The following is a 17,357-nucleotide window of genomic DNA, read 5'->3' on the forward strand; positions in this document are numbered from 1 at the left end:
CTGGAGCCTCTGGTCCGACGATGGTCTTACCAGAATGAAAAATAAATAACTTAGGAGATGAGTGGAAGTGCAGCTGTGAGGCTTGAGCGGCTCAGCTGGTATAGAGCACTTGACCGCGAAAGGCAAAGGTCCCGAGTCTGACTCTCGGTCCGACACACACTTTTTATCCGCCAGGAAGTTTCAATTAGCAAGATGTTGCCATATTTGTCTTATCGAAATTACTTACATGTTCTTTTATTTAAAATTATTGTTAATATGAATTTTAATACGATGAGCAATAGATAAACTACATCAAACACTGAACTGACTTATTAATTTTCCTTCTTTATAGTACATAATGTGTTGACTCATTGTAGACTGAACTATGCTTTTGTTGTTTCAAGTTTTCAGGTAGACAAGTCATGGTGTTCATTAACTGGAATGGAACTGGGCATGATAAACGTGTTGGCAATCGTCAGTATTCTCACTGGTAGGCAACTAATATCCATAGAATGTTGAAACGAGTAGGAGTAATTCAAAAGGGCAGGGGCTCTTTCTGTCTAATATGATGTTTCCTACAATCTCTGTATTCGGCAGTCAAGCTGTTGTAAATGATATTGATCGAATTAAGTGGTGTAAAACGCTATAGGGGATAGGTGAAATATATTCGCGTATGTCATTTTCACTTCAATTGATTGTACAGAAGTGACAGAGTTAGCCCTGTATTGGTAACAAAAGTATGTTTTCAGCCGTCCATCGTAGCTAGAAATTACGCTGGAAATTTTTAACGAACTATTAAATCAGTAATTCAGTGAGTAAGTTCGGTCTGAGATTAAGTAAGATCATAGATAAGAATCAAAAACATATTTTGCTTTCCTCCTTATGTTTTCCCCTTCTGTAGATGAAGATGTGTATCCGTGTTTTGGGCTTGAGTCCTCGATTATTCAATCATTTGCTTGACGTATTCCAATCTCTGTCTTCCTCTACAGTTTTTGCCCTCTACAGCTCCCTCTAGTACCATGGAAGTCATTCCCTCATGTCTTAGCAGATGTCCTATCATCCTGTCCCTTCTTCTTATCAGTGTTTTCCACATATTCCTTTCCTCTCCGACTCTGCGTAGAACCTCCTCATTCCTTACCTTATCAGTCCACCTAATTTTCAACATTCGTCTATAGCACCACATCTCAAATGCTTCGATTCTCTTCTGTTCCGGTTTTCCCACAGTCCATGTTTCACTACCATACAATGCTGTACGCCAGACGTACACCCTCAGAAATTTCTTCCTCAAATTAAGGCTGGTATTTGATATTAGTAGGCCCGCATCTCGTGGTCGTGCGGTAGCATTCTCGCTTCCCACGCCCGGGTTCCCGGGTTCGATTCCCGGCGGGGCCAGGGATTTTCTCTGCCTCGTGATGGATGGGTGTTGTGTGATGTCCTTAGGTTAGTTAGGTTTAAGTAGTTCTAAGTTCTAGGGGACTGATGACCTAAGATGTTAAGTCCCATAGTGCTCAGAGCCATTTGAACCATTTTTTTTTATATTAGTAGACTTCTCTTGGCCAGAAATGCCTTTTTTGCCATAGTGAGTCTGCTTTTGATGTCCTCCTTGCTCCGTCCGTCATTGGTTATTTTACTGCCTAGGTAGCAGAATTCCTTAACTTCATTGACTTCGTGACCATCAATCCCGATGTTAAGTTTCTCGCTGTTCTCATTTCTACTACTTCTCATTACCTTCGTCTTTCTCCGATTTACTCTCAAACCCTACTGTGTACTCATTAGACTGTTCATTCCGTTCAGCAGATCATTTAATTCTTCTTCACTTTCACTCAGGATAGCAATGTCATCAGCGAGTTGTATCATTCATATCCTTTCACCTTGTATTTTAATTCCACTCCTGAACTTTTCTTTTATTTCCATCATTGCTTCCTCGATATACAGATTGAAGAGTAGGGGCGAAAGACTACAGCCTTGTCTTACACCCTTCTTAATACGAGCACTTCGTTCTTGATCGTCCACTCTTATTATTCCCTCTTGGTTGATGTACATATTGTATATGACCCGTCTCTCCCTATAGCTTACCACTACTTTTTTCAGAATCTCGAACAGCTTGCACCATTTTATATTGTCGAACGCTTTTTCCAGGTCGACAAATCCTATGAAAGTGTCTTGATTTTTCTTTAGCCTTACTTCCATTATTAGCCGTAACGTCAGAATTGCCGCTCTCGTCCCTTTACTTTTCCTAAAGCTAAACTGATCGTCACCTAGCGCATTCTCAATTTTGTTTTCCATTCTTCTGTATGTTATTCTTGTAAGCAGCTTCGATGCATGAGCTGTTAAGCTGATTGTGCGATAATTCTCGCACTTGTCAGCTCTTGCCGTCTTCGGAATTGTGTGGATGATGCTTTTCCGAAAGTCAGATGGTATATCGCCAGACTCATATAATCTACACACCAACGTGAATAGTCGTTTTGTTGCCACTTCCCACAATGATTTTAGAAATTCTGAAGGAATGTTATCTATCCATTCTGCCTTAATATGACCGTAAGGCCTCCAAAGCTCTTTTAAATTCCGATTCTAATACTGGATCCCTTATCTCTTCTAAATCGACTCCTGTTTCTTCTTCTATCACATCAGACAAATCTTCACGCTCATAGAGGCTTTCAATGTATTCAATGTATTTTCCTGCAGCCATTTCGTCTTAGCTTCCCTGCACTTCCTATTTATTTCATTCCTCAGCGACTTGTATTTCTGTATTCCTGATTTTTCAGGAACATGTTTGTACTTCCTCCTTTCATCAATCAACTGAAGTATTTCTTCTGTTACCCATGGTTTCTTCGCAGCTACCTTCTTTGTACCTATGTTTTCCTTCCCAACTTCTATGATGGCCCTTTTTAGAGATGTCCATTCCTCTTCAACTGTACTGCCTACTGCGCTATTCCTTATTGCTGTATCTATAGCGTTAGAGAACTTCAAACGTATCTCGTCATTCCTTAGTACTTCCGTATCCCACTTTTTTGCGTATTGATTCTTCCTGACTAATGTCTGGAACTTCAGCCTACTCTTCATCACTACTATATTGTGATATGAGTCTATATCTGCTCCTGGGTACGCCTTACAATCCAATATCTGATTTCGGAATCTCTGTCTGACCATGATGTAATCTAATTGAAATCTTCCCGTATCTCCCGGCCTTTTCCAAGTATACCTCCTCCTCTTGTGATTCTTGAACAGGGTATTCGCTATTACTAGCTGAAACTTGTTACAGAACTCAATTAGTCTCTCCCCTCTATCATTCCTTGTCCCAAGCCCATATTCTCCCGTAACCTTTTCTTCTACTCCTTCCCCTACAACTGCATTCCAGTCGCCCATGACTATTAGATTTTCGTCCCCCTTTACATACTGCATTACCCTTTCAATATCCTCATACACTTTATCTGTTCATCTTCAGCTTGCGACGTCGGCATGTATACCTGAACTATCGTTGTCGGTGTTGGTCTGCTGTCGATTCTGATTAGAACAACCCGGTCACTGAACTGTTCACAGTAACACACCCTCTGCCCTACGTTCCTGTTCATAACGAATCCTACACCTGTTATACCATTTTCTGCTGCTGTTGATATTACCCGATACTCATCTGACCAGAAATCCTTGTCTTCCTTCCACTTCACTTCACTGACCCCTACTATATCTAGATTGAGCCTTTGCATTTCCCTTTTCAGATTTTCTAGTTTCCCTACCACGTTCAAGCTTCTGACATTCCACGCCCCGGCTCGTAGAACGTTATCCTTTCGTAGATTATTCAATCTTTTTCTCATGGTAACCTCCCCCTTGGCAGTCCCCTCCCGGAGCTGACATAACTGATGTTAAGTAAGACTGATTAAATGTTTGATAAGAAGGAATGAAGTAATAAAATATGAGACCTCAAATACACGAACATTGTTGCGTGAGTCTTGGAAAACAATAACAGTGGTTTATAAAACGTTTCTATTATTATTTTACAAATGATACTAATCCTCTTTAAAGTTTTGTTCACAGACCTCGTCTAAGCTTCGCAGTCTGAATTATCCATGCGACGTTTAACCACCTTTTTGAGCGCTCACAAATCGTAAATTATGTTTCATAAAAGCGAGTTGTATCTTACGCGTATTTTTACATTTTTGTTATACGCTGCGCTAGGTTTCGACACGATTGCTATTAAAATATGTCATTACTAATTAGCAAGTCACGTTAAACCAACACAAAGCATAACATTGCACTTGACAGGACTTTACCTTGTTATTTCATAATTAGCAGGAAAGCTAATCCCTCTTCCCTCCCCCCCCCCCTCCCCCAACCTCATCCCCCCACCAAATGGTTCAAATGGCTCTGAGCACTATGCGACTTAACTTCTGAGGCCATCAGTCGCCTAGAACTTAGAACTAATTAAACCTAACTAACCTAAGGACATCACACACAACCATGCCCGAGGCAGGATTCGAACCTGCGACCGTAGCTGTCCCGCGGTTCCGGACTGAGCGCCTAGAATCGCTAGACCACCGCGGCCGGCTCATCCCCCCACCCCTCCCTCCCCCAACCCCAGCCGTAGCAAGGTTCAGGCAGTACTACTGTAATGCAACGTAATAACTTTATATGATACTCCACGATACGTTTTACAAGAGGGTTCAGTTCTATGCACCGTTAATAAAATTTCCCAAAGCTCATTAACGATCAACTCCATTACGGTTTAATTCACATTGCGCTACAAATAAACGGAAATTTGGCTGCTCGATGCTATTAAATATCACCAACTGGACATATTTCATTTCACTTAGTTCACAGATAACATGCCAAGAATGTACCAACAGAAGATGATACTGGATAAGCTTTTAATATGCATGTCTTAGGTAAACCACCATCAGCCCCTACCTTGCGAAATTCAGTCTGGTAATGTGAGATTTGTGAAGGGTACGCACGAGAAAAATATAGTGTTAGAGATCTGACTTTGGAATTCACTACTGTTTATAATTTTGATTTTACGCATCAAACATGTTTCAACTTGTCTCCACAGTCTTCTGTTCTTTAAACTAGCTGTCACTGGCGTAATATCTATGAGGTACCTGACAGCTGCTGTCCTCAAATTTTGGATTTGATTGTACATCATTTGCAAAGATTCTTCAGTGACTGCTTGCATCGATAAGTAACAGGAGCCCTTACATAAAGCATGCTTAATATCATAAACACGTCTGTGGTCACTACTTAGTGCATCGCCTACACACTGAAGTGACAAAAATCATGTGATAGCGATATGGACATGTACAGATGGCGGTAGGTACAGAAGGGCAGTGCATTGGCGGAGCTGTCATGTGGACCCTGGTGATTCATGTGAAAAGATTTCCGACATGATTATGGCCGAATTAACAGATTTTGAACGCGGAATGATATTGTAGCTAGACGCATGGGACATTCCATTTCGGGAATCATTACGCAGTTCAGTGTTCCGAGATCCACAGCGTCAATATGCGCCGAGAAAATCTGATTTCATGCATTACGTCACACCACGGACAACACAGTGGCCGAAAGCCTTCACTTAACGACCGACTACAGCGGCGTATGCGTAGAGTTGTCAACCCTAAGAGAAAAGCAACGCTGGGTGAAATAACCGAACCAACGTGGGACGTACGGCGAACACGTTCATTAGGACAGTGCGGGGATATTTGTCGTTAATGGGCTACGGCAGCAGACGACCGACGGAGTGCTTTTGCTAGCAGCACGACATCGCTTGCAGCGCCTCTCTTACGCTCGTGGCCATATTGGTGCGGGCCTAGACGACTGAAATAACGTGGCCTGGTCAGATGAGTCCCAATTTCAGTTGGTAAGAGCTGATGGTAGGGTTCGAGTGTGGCGCAGATACAAGACCCAGGTTGTCAACAAGGCACTGTGCGAGCTCGTGGTAGCTCCATAGTGGTCTGGGCTGTGTTTACATTGAATGGTCCAACTAAACCGATCATTGACTGGAAATGGTTAAGTTTGGCTACTAGGATGCCATCTGCAGCCATTTATGGACCTCGTGTTCCCAAACAACAATGATATTGCTGTGGATGACAATGCGCCTTGTTCTTGACTGATTTGAAGAACATTGTGGACAATTCGAGCGAATGGTTAGGCGATCCAGATCGCCCGACATGAATCCCATCGAACATTTATGGGCCACAATCGTGAGGTCTAGATCCTGCACCACAAAATTTTCGCTATTATGGACGGCTGTTGAGGCAGCATGGCTCAGTAATCCTGCATGGGACTTCCAATGAGTTGTTGAGTCCATGCCACGTCAAGCTGCTGTACTACTCCAGACAAGAGGAGGTCCGCCACCATATTAGTAGGTATCCAATGACTTCTTTCACCTCATTGTGTTACAGCTGCTAGTGAAATTAATAAATAAAAGACATCTACTGCTGGAAATCTCATTGCATTTAATCGTGGTTTTGGCGTAAACATAATTAGCGTGCAAAGCGGATCAATAATTGAATAATAAAGAAGCACGGGACTAAGGCAAAGAGCTAATTTCCATCGTAGAAGCACATTTTTCCTCAGATTTCTAATCAAGGCAGATTATTAAATGAATTACATGAGGGTAAACCCAATTTCAATTACTGGGGTGTCACTATAAATCTTTCGCAATTGCAGTAGTTCTGAAATATTCCACGATTCTGCTCTACTAATTATGAAAGTATAAACAGCAAAGATGTAAAAAATTGTGCACATAATTATTGTATTCACTGCTGCGAAACCTGAAGCGTCTCCTGCGCGGTGTCGTTGTTCGTTCTTCAACTGTTCCCAATTGTTACGGTGAAACGTTCTAAAGGTGATCTAGAAGAACCTTTAAATGTATTAGTCATTTGAAACTACAGGTTTATCTTTCTCTGAAGAATTGCAGCAAACAAACAGTTTTCATATGCACTTCCTGATGAAAAGGATCCAGACACTTGTTAGTGGACATTAAAATGGAGTGTCTCATCCGTCGCCTTTAAGACGGCTTGAACATTTCTGGGGACTCTTTCAATGAAGTGTCTATCTATGTGGGAATGGCTGATACAGTCGTCATCTACGAAATGTTCGTCTACTTTCCTCAGAACAAAATGCTCTAAAATGTATCCATACACCTCTGCATTTAGCGTTTTCTTAAGCGTAATAAGGGGATCACACCCTAACGACAAAAGGAGGCCTATACTGTAATATGTCCTCCATCGTTCTTCACTTTTGGCACTACAGGTTTCTCAGGCATTCGCTAAACCCAGACACTGTCATTGGATTGCCACAAGGTACAAAGTGACTCATTAGTCCAAGTCACTCGTTTCCAGACGTCCACTGTCCAGTGGTGCCGTTGTTTACACCGCCGTAATCGTCGCTTAGCAAATTCAAATGGCTCTAAGCACTATGGCACTTAACACCTGAGGTCATCAGTCCCCTAGACCCAGAAACTATTTATACCTAACTAACCTAAAGACATCACACTCATCCATGCCCCAGGCAGAATTCGAACCTGTGACCGTAGCAGGCGCGCGGTTCCGGACTGTAGCGCCCAGCCCCTCTCGGCCACAGCGGCCGCCCGTCGCTTAGCGCTGACTGCGGGAAAATGTGGGTTATGAGGAGGTGTTCGCTCACTGTTTCCATACGCACAGCTACTGTGCTAGCTGTACTGGTGGTAGCACTTTGGAATTCACTAGTGTTTCCCTCCGTTCGTTTCTTGCGATTTTTTACTACCGCCCTCCGCTATGCTCTATGGCCTCTTTTCCTCAGTATACAGTATGTGGTCTCCTCATGGTGGCTTGACTGCGGTTGTTCTTCGTGTTTCCATTCCACAGTTACACCATCATTAGTCGACTTCAGCAGCATGGAAAGTGATGAAACATCCATGATGATATTGTTACTCAAGTGATATCCAATGACTAGTCCACGTTAGAAGTCATTGAGTTCTACTGATCGATTCACTCTGCTCTTACTGCTTCTCTGCTAAAAACACCCTCCGCCTCCTTTTATACTGACGGGTCCACTTCTTGTGCCATCCATTCGTTAATTATGCACTACATAGTAATGTCCGGATACGTTTGATCAGATAGTGAAGCTTTATTCATGCCAAGACGGGTTTGAATTTTCAGCTACTACAACTCGACATTTGGCGTAATACATGTCTTCATCAATACTCTGAGCTACGCAGCTGCCTCTTCTTCTATAGCTCTTGTTTTTCACATAATGCATTCTAATCCACAACTTCGCGGCTCAGCCACAACTATCATGGATAAATTAATCAATACATTTACTTTAGTGAGTGCATAACATGTGTAAATGGACAATGTACTTCTCAGCAACTGGAATTCACAAAGACTCATCATCAGAAATTTTTAAAATCCTTTGGCAGACTTTAATCATTTGTCCTGAATGAAATTCTGAATCTCACTGTGCTGTCTAATGGAGTGAAAGTAATAAGCCTAATTAACGAAAGCGTTAAGCCTTTATTCGTTATCCAGTTTCTCGAGAGAAGTAACTTGTTACCGATTCCGTTTTCCACACTCCTTACCTTGCTCTCTCCAGCAACAGGATCACAACGTTATGTTTTACTAGAATTACTATACGGTCGTAACAGTGTATTTATACTGATGGGCCGAAACAGTATTATGAGCACTGCCCAACGTGACGTTGGAATACACCTGGTGGTGTCGCAGTCCGTGACTACCACTAGGCACTAAATGGTTGGACGTCCAAGAGTCTTCACAAAGCGTGTGGTTCAGAGGCTTGTCTGATCTGTAAAGTAGGACAGATGGTGATCTCTGATACCGCTGCCGAAAGAGCACAGCGCTGGTGGAAGCACAAGTCTTCCGTAGCACACCGTTCACCGTACATTGTCGAACACTGAGCTCCGCAGCAGACCACCCCTACGTGTTCACATGTTGACCCAAAATATTATCAATTACGAGTGCAGTGAGCACGAAACTATCGGGATTCGACCGCCGATCAATGGAAACGTGTCAGCTTTTCGTGTGAATAACATTGTTGCTACACTAGATCGCCGTTCGTCTCCAGAAAGGCCGTTGTCGAGGTGAACGGCGGCTCGAAATGTGCAGCGCGCCAGGACGCAGGCTGGTATTATGCTATCGGAGACATGCTCCTGCGCTTGCATGGGACTTGTGATGGTAATCGAAGACACGTTGAGAGCTGCGAACCGCCTGCATCCCTTCATGCTTGATGTCTTCCCCGACGGCGTCATCTTTCAGCAGTACAGTTATTAGTGACTCGGAGCCAGAAGCGTGCTACAGTCGTTTGAGAACCTCACGTTGATGTCTCGGCGACCGAATTCACCTGATGTAAATCCTACAGAATCCATCTGGTTCACTATAGCGCGCCATCACCACGTACAGAAATCAGCGGCCCGTTGTGTACGTGAATTACATGACCTGTGCGTAGCCATCTAATGCCACGTACCTCCACAAACCTACCAACAGACTTTCGGATCCCTGATACGGAGAATCAGTGATGTATTTCGTTCCGAAGACGGACAAAGAAGCTGTTAAGCAGGTGGTCATAATGTTTTAGCTCATCGTATTTGTTTATCACTACTTAAATTTTCGGCAACCGCTACGTGGAATTCAATGCGGGTCGTATTTTCACATTGCTACAGAAAGTAGTATACAAGAAATATTAACATTTACTTCATGATTTATAGTTTAACTGTTTTAATAGTTACTGAAATTAATCGTAAAGAAAGCACAAAATTCAAAAAATGTATACATTAAATCCAATGGGAAAACGACGAAAACACTTAAACGACCATACTACATTCGTTTGTCGTCTGCACTACCATCGCAGAAGATGGCTTACTGGGCATTTCTAATCCTAAACACTGGCAAACATCAGAGTTAAGAAAAACAAATTCTTCAGGGACACCTTGCGGAATTCTATGCAAGTGAATCCACGATTGCCAGAGCAGCATGCCAAATTCCTAGAACCAGATTAGCACGAATCCCTTATTACCCCCAAATAATAACTAATCTACTGCGGGTCATCACTGACTAGCGGCCACAGGAGAGCTAGCACCGTCATCCACAGTCTCTGTGGAGTCAACCAATGAAACGGATCCACCACCCCTTCTCCCACCCTCGGCTACTTTTGCTTGGACATCCACATTCGTCATCTGTAGCTTACCATTCAGTCTACCGGTTCTGCCATAGCTGCCACGTTATTGGCCAAATCTGGTCATCAACTGTGTAGGAATTAGCAGTCTACCTTCGCTCCTCTCTAATCTTGCAACAACGCACGATCGCAATGTTGTTGTTGTTGTTGTTGTTGTTGTTGTGGTCTTCAGTCCTAAGACTGGTTTGATGCAGCTCTCCATGCTACTCTATCCTGTGCAAGCTTCTTCTCTCATTCTCAATCTACTTAGTGTATTCATCTCTTGGTCTCCCTCTACGATTTTTTCCCTCCACGCTGCCCTCCAATGCTAAATTTGTAATTCCCTTGATGCCTCAGAACATGTACTACTAACCGGTCCCTTCTTCTTGTCAAGTTGTGCCACAAACTCCTCTTCTCCCCAATTCTATTCAATACCTCCTCATTAGTTATGTAATCTACCCATCTAATCTTCAGCATTCTTCTGTAGCACCACATTTCGAAAGCTTCTATTCTCTTCTTGTCCAAACTACACTCCATACAGATACTTTCAGAAACGACTTCCTGACACTTAAATCTATACTCAATGTTAACAAATTTCTCTTCTTCAGAAATGCTTTCCTTGCCATTGCCAGTCTACAATTGATATCCTCTCTACTTTTACCATGATCAGTTATTTTGCTTTCCAAATAGCAAAACTCCTTAACTACTTTAAGTGTCTCATTTCCTAATCTAATTCCCTCAGCATCACCCGACTTAATTCGACTACATTCCATTATCCTCGTTTCGCTTTTGTTGATGTTCATCTTATACCCTCCTTTCAAGACACTGTCCATTCCGTTCAACTGCTCTTCCAAGTCCTTTGCTGCCTCTGACAGAATTACAATGTCATTGGCGACCCTCAAAGTTTTTATTTCTTCTCCATGGATTTTAATACCTACTCCGAATTTTTCTTTTGTTTCCTTTACTGCTTGCTCGATATACAGATTCAATAGCATCGGGGAGAGGCTACAACTCTGTCTCAGTCCCTTTCCAACCACTGCTTCCCTTTCATGTCCCTCGACTCTTATAACTGCCATCTGCTTTCTGTATAAATTGTATATAGCCTTTCGCTCCCTGTATTTTACCCCGGCCACCTTTAGAATTTGAAAGAGACTATTCCAGTTAACATTGTCAATAGCTTTCTCTAAGTCTACAAATGCTAGAAACGTAGGTTTGCCTTTTCTTAATCTTTCTTCTAAAATAAGTCGTAGAGTCAGTATTGCAATACTCAGGCAAAAAACTGTAAGGAATCGTTTTGAGTAAGAAAAACAGTCTATGTTGCAAGTTACAGCAGAAGCTTTAGTTACGTGTTTCGCCTTTTTGACCATCTGTAGTATTTCTGAATGGGAAAAAAATAAGTAGAAATAGGCTTATGGTCCTGTCTAGCTTGAGAAGGTTAAATAAATGCAAAAAAAACACTATATAAAAAATCGGAATGAAGGGGGACTTAGGGTTGGGAACTCCGTGTTGTTCATTAATCACAAATAGCTAACATTTTGGTATGTACCTAGAATGCAAAACTGAAAAACAAAATATTTGTTTTATGTTGGCAAAAACTAGCAACAAAAAGGCAAATTCGTAGTGGAACCATATAAAAGACGATGTTTCTTAACTTCGGCGAAGCCATGCAACAGTGCTAACATAGGGCCACACATATAATGTTGAAACATAAATTTTGCAACACTAATTGTAGTAGTCGTGAATACATAACAACATTTGCAGACGCTAAGTAAGAATGGCAAGTAGGAAGCTGCCGACGCAGCGGACTCGAGTTCCGGAAGGCGGCGATTACATGTTTGGAAATACAATAAATAATAATTATATTTTGAAATACAGAGGAGAAAGCTGTTACGTGGGAACAGCCCCTTGAAAGCCTCTATGAGGGGGAGACTTAATTCATGACACGATAGAAGAAGAAACAGCGATCGGTATAGAAGAGATAGGGGACTCGGTATTACAATCAGAATTTAAAAGAACTTGGGAAGACTTAAAATCAAATAAAGCAGAACGGATAGATATCATTCTATCAAAATTTCTAATAGCACTGGGGAAAGTGGCAACAGAACGGCTATTCCCGTTGATCTGTAGAATATGTGAGTCTGGCGATGTACCATCCGACTTTTGGAAAAACATCAGCCAGACAATCACGTAGATTGGAAAAACTGACAAGTGTGAGAATTATCGCGCTATCAGCTTAACAGCTCTTGCATCCAAGTTGCTGACAAGAATAATATACAGAAGAACGAAAAAAATTGAGGATGTGTTAGATGACGATCTGTTTGGCTTCAGGAACGATAAAGGCACCAGAGAGGCAATTCTGCAATTGCGGCTGATGATGGAAAACGCATTCAATAATGTGAAATGGCGCAAGTGTTCGAAATTCTGATAAAAACAGACGGGTAACATACAATGTGCACAAGAGCCGAGATGGAACAATAAGAGTGCAAGACCAAAAACGATGTGCTCAGATTAAAAAGGGTTTAAGACAGGAATGTAGTCTTTCGCCCTTATTGTTCAATCTATACATCGAAGAAGCAAGACAGAAATAAAAGGAAGATTCAAGAATTGAATTAAAATTGAAGGTGAAAGGATGTCAAAGATGAGATTGCCTAATGACATTGCTATCCTCAGTGAAAGTGAAGAAGAATTACAGGATCTGCTGAATGGATTGAAGAGCCTAATGACAGTAGAAAATACACTGAGAGTAAAACGAAGAAAGACGATGTAATGACAAGTAGCAGAAATGACAACAGCGGGAAACTTAAAATCAGGATTGGTCATCACGAAATAGATGCAGTTAGGATTCTGCTACCTAGGCAGCAAAATAACCCTTGACGGAAGAGCAAGGAAGACATCAAAAGCAGACTAGTATTGGCAAAAAGGGCATTACTGGCCAAGATAAGTCTACTAAATTAAACATAGATCTTAATTTGAGGAAGAAACTTCTGAGAGTTTGGAGAACAACATTCTATAATAGTAAAACGCGGACTGTGGGAAAACCGGAACAGAGGAAAATTGAAGCATGTGAGATGTGGAGCTACAGAAGAATGTTGAAAACTGAATGGGCTTTAGGTAAGGAGTGAGGACCTTCTCCACAGAATCGGCGAGGAAAGAAATATGTGGAAAACACTGACAAGAAGAAGGGACAGGATGGTAGAAGATCTGCTGAGGCACCGGAAATAACTTCCATGTTATTAGTTGGAGCTGAGCGGCTAAAAACTGTAGAGGAAGACAGAGATTACAGCCACCAAATAATTGATATATATATATATATATATATATATATATATATATATATATATATATATATATATATTCCTAGAGCGTCTGATTTTAGTAATTAGTTGATATTTAGCTGTATAAGACTGTTCCACAATCTCCAGTTCCTCAAACAAAGTCGATTTTTTTTTGCACTGGGATACCCAATGCACCCGCAATTTCTATTTATTTCTTCCCATGCAGAACTTCTGAACATGCCTCGAGAAGGCGAAAGGTATAAATAAAGCTCCTGCTGTCATTTGCAACATAGAGTTTTTTTTTTTACTGAAAGTATATCATGAAGGTTGCTGTAACGTATCCGTGGTATGGGAGGATTTATATGTCTAGAATATATTTGGTTCTCTTAGCCATCTTTAAACTACGATATCGTTGTTACACAAGTGGTTATTAGTTATGAGGACTAATACACTGAGTCGGCCGCGGTGGCCGTGCGGTTCTCGGCGCTGCAGTCCGGAACCGCGGGACTGCTACGGTCGCAGGTTCGAATCCTGCCTCGGGCATGGATGTGTGTGATGTCCTTAGGTTAGTTAGGTTTAAGTAGTTCTAAGTTCTAGGGGACTGATGACCTAAGATGTTAAGTCCCATAGTGCTCAGAGCCATTTTTGACTAATACACTGACATGTGCAACTGGACGGTATTACAGTAAATGGAATATCGGCCATCAGGCCGTCAGAATACCACAGACATACCTTATTTCTCCCCAGGTGACCAACACCGTCGAATTATTCTGTAGGTGTCGTTAGGAACAACCAGTCAGAATTATTAGCCGTTGAAGGCTTTGCATTCAGGATACGAAACGTGATCGCTTCATAATTTTTCTGAGTATTGTTTACCTGCGTGTTCGACGCCATGTGATAATAGAGGCTCCCTACCATAGCTACATTTAGCAGAATGAGCAAGTCACGGCGCTTTCACCATTTAGCAACCAGGCCGCAGTGTGTTGGTGGCGACACTAACTGTGTCGTAGTCGAAAAGGGAAATGTCAAGGTCACTGCATACGGTAACAGGGAAAATACGTACAAGTCAATCTCCACTTTTTCACCCGTTTCTAGACAGGAAGTGTCTTCCTAGGCGACCTTCCTGAAGATTGTAATAACAGTGATAGTGTTGAACAGTTATAATATTACATGGCTTTGCATTGTCTTTCGAAATGGTTCTTGGCTCCTGAAGGCATCATCGGTGAAACAGAAAGACAGCAGCGAACCAAATATAAATCCCATGTAGCCATGGTAACTGTGAGCGTAGTAAAAAACAACGAGCTCTGCCGTATCATTGCAGGAGTTCGCGCCAGAATCTGCTTCTTAAAATATGTGACTAGTTCAGTAAGCATAAACAGAATCTGATGGAGCACCCTATGCAAAAAAGTATTTTTTTCCCAAGGCAGACACGGTAGCAAAGCTGTCATACAGACATTTCGGATCCAATTCCAGGTACTGTCAAGAATTTTTCATTGATGTGGGGGTTGGGGGGGGGGGGGGGAGGTGAGGGACAAGATAGCCGAAATTTCCCAACTCCAATCTCTGTAAAAGTGCTAATGTCTGGGAGAACTGTGAGCTGACTTCATGGATTCCATACTGTATCAAAATGACGCCACTGATAGAAAATGGCACGGCGGTCGGTCGGCATCACATCCCGAGGGATGGAGTGTTAAAATTCTAGTTAGTCGCGTATTGTACGTGTCAAGCTCAAATCGCTTCAGGTGCTGCAGAGATATACCCTAATGCCATTCAAATGGTTCAAATGGCTCTGAGCACTATGGGACTCAACTGCTGTGGTCGTAAGTCCCCTAGAACTTAGAACTACTTAAACCTAACTAACCTAAGGACATCACACACATCCATGCCCGAGGCAGGATTCGAACCTGCGACCGTAGCGGTCGTGCGGTTCCAGACTGTAGCGCCTTTAACCGCTCGGCCACTCCGGCCGGCCCCCTAATGCCATTCCTACCGATAACCCAGTCTGTTCGGGAAGGCCGCCAGCAAGATCATCAACACACAAAGAAATCGGGCTCAACACTAATGTACACTGACGAAAAAAAATCGCGACATTAAGGAGTTGTGAGGTGTAAGCGTGTCTCCACATCTGAAAGTTGACGTCTATTCACGTTTGGCGCCCGTCGCATAACAGTGGCGCTGGTAGCATCACTATGAGAATGAAAATCAGGTTTGTTCTAAATACACGCTGTAAGGCTCGAAAGCGTTAGTTACTTTTGAGATTGGAGGTGGTAAGTTGATGTTAGTCAAGAATGCCTTTAATTCAACAAACACGCCATTATCAATATGTCACTGAGATTTAACGAGGTCGTGTAATAGGGCTATGAGAAGCTGGATGTTCCTTCTCAGATACTGCAGAAAGACGTGGTGGAATTATAGCCACTGTACATGATTTTAGCAATGGTGATCACAAGAAGGTACAGTTGTAAGAAGACCGGGCCCCAGTCGGCCACGTGACATTACGGAGAGGGAAGACCATCGTATTGGCGTATGGACCTGGCGTATCGTGCTGCATCTGTAGCATCAACTTGAGCAGCAGTTGGCGTCAGAGTGACACAATGAAGTGTTACAAATCGGTTACCTGAAACGCAGGTCCGAGCCTGACGCCCTGTAGCATGCATTCCACTGACCTCAAATTATTGTCCTTTGGGACTCCAGTTGAGCCAAGTGAGAGCTCATTGGAGGGCAAGGTTTTTTGATGGAATCTGGTAGTGCCTTGGTCCCAGTGATGACCGCATGTTACTTAGAAAGAGGCCATTGGAGGGCCTGCAACCAGCCACACTGGATCTATAGCTGATGTTATAGTTTGGGATGCGATTTCGTATGACAGCAGAAGCTCTCTCGACTGCTAATTTGTATGTCAGTCCGGTGATTCGATCTTTTGTGTTGCCATTCATGAACAGCATTCCAGAGGGTGCTTTCCAACAGGGTAACGTCCCCCAACATGCTCTGCGGAGTGTCGACATGTTGGCTTGGCCAGCTCGATCACCAGATCTGCCTCCAGTTGAGTACATATGGGACGTTACCGGGCGACAACTCCAGCTTCATCCACAATCAGCATTAACCGTCCCTGTAGTGACAGACCAAGTGCAACAGGATGGAACTCCATTCCACAAACTGACATCCGGCACCTGTACAATACAATGCATGCACGGCTGCATGCTTGCATTCAACATTCTGGCGGTTACGCCGGATGGTAATGTACCGGCATTTCAATTTTTCAGTGGCATATCTCGCTCTTACACTTATATGGGTTCTGGCAATGTTAATCACTTAAATGTTACCTAGAAAAATATATTCCCGAAATTTCATTACTCTACATTATTTTTTTGTGTTGCGTTCTTTTTCCGTCATTGCAGTTAGTTTTCGATTTGTTTTACATATCATGCCATTCACTCCGTGATTCACGTGCAAGGAAGACGAACTTCGACATCGTTGACAAAAGAAACGTGTGAATTTCCTCGACTGTATCAGAGTCAGGATGTAAAATTAAACGCCTTTGAGCCTCAATTTTCAACATTATTTTATTGAGCAACCAGTTTCAGGGTTTTACTAAGCCATCTTCATGCCCTTTACCGACTTGTAGGTATAATCTACCTTAAGAACCTTCAACATCGCAGCGTGTCAGCAATCGTTGGTTAATATGTTAAAAAACTAAAAACCCGCCTCGATTGCGAAAAAGCACCTAGTGTTAAGTGTTAACCCAGGTTTCGGAGTAGATAGCTACACCTTCTTCAGAACAACAATAAAACCCACAAGTGCCTAAGAAGACCTTTGTCAATGATTAAAAGAACACCATAGCTATACATTTATAAACGAAAAAGAAAAGGAAAACACAAACAGTACATGTGTACGAAGTCAAAACCACTACTTAACTTAATAGAGTACCCTCCACCTCACACCGGCCTATGTTCGATGGGCCATGTC

The sequence above is a fragment of the Schistocerca piceifrons genome, chromosome 1, assembly GCF_021461385.2.
Source record: "Schistocerca piceifrons isolate TAMUIC-IGC-003096 chromosome 1, iqSchPice1.1, whole genome shotgun sequence".
Taxonomy (NCBI): Eukaryota; Metazoa; Arthropoda; class Insecta; order Orthoptera; family Acrididae; genus Schistocerca; species Schistocerca piceifrons.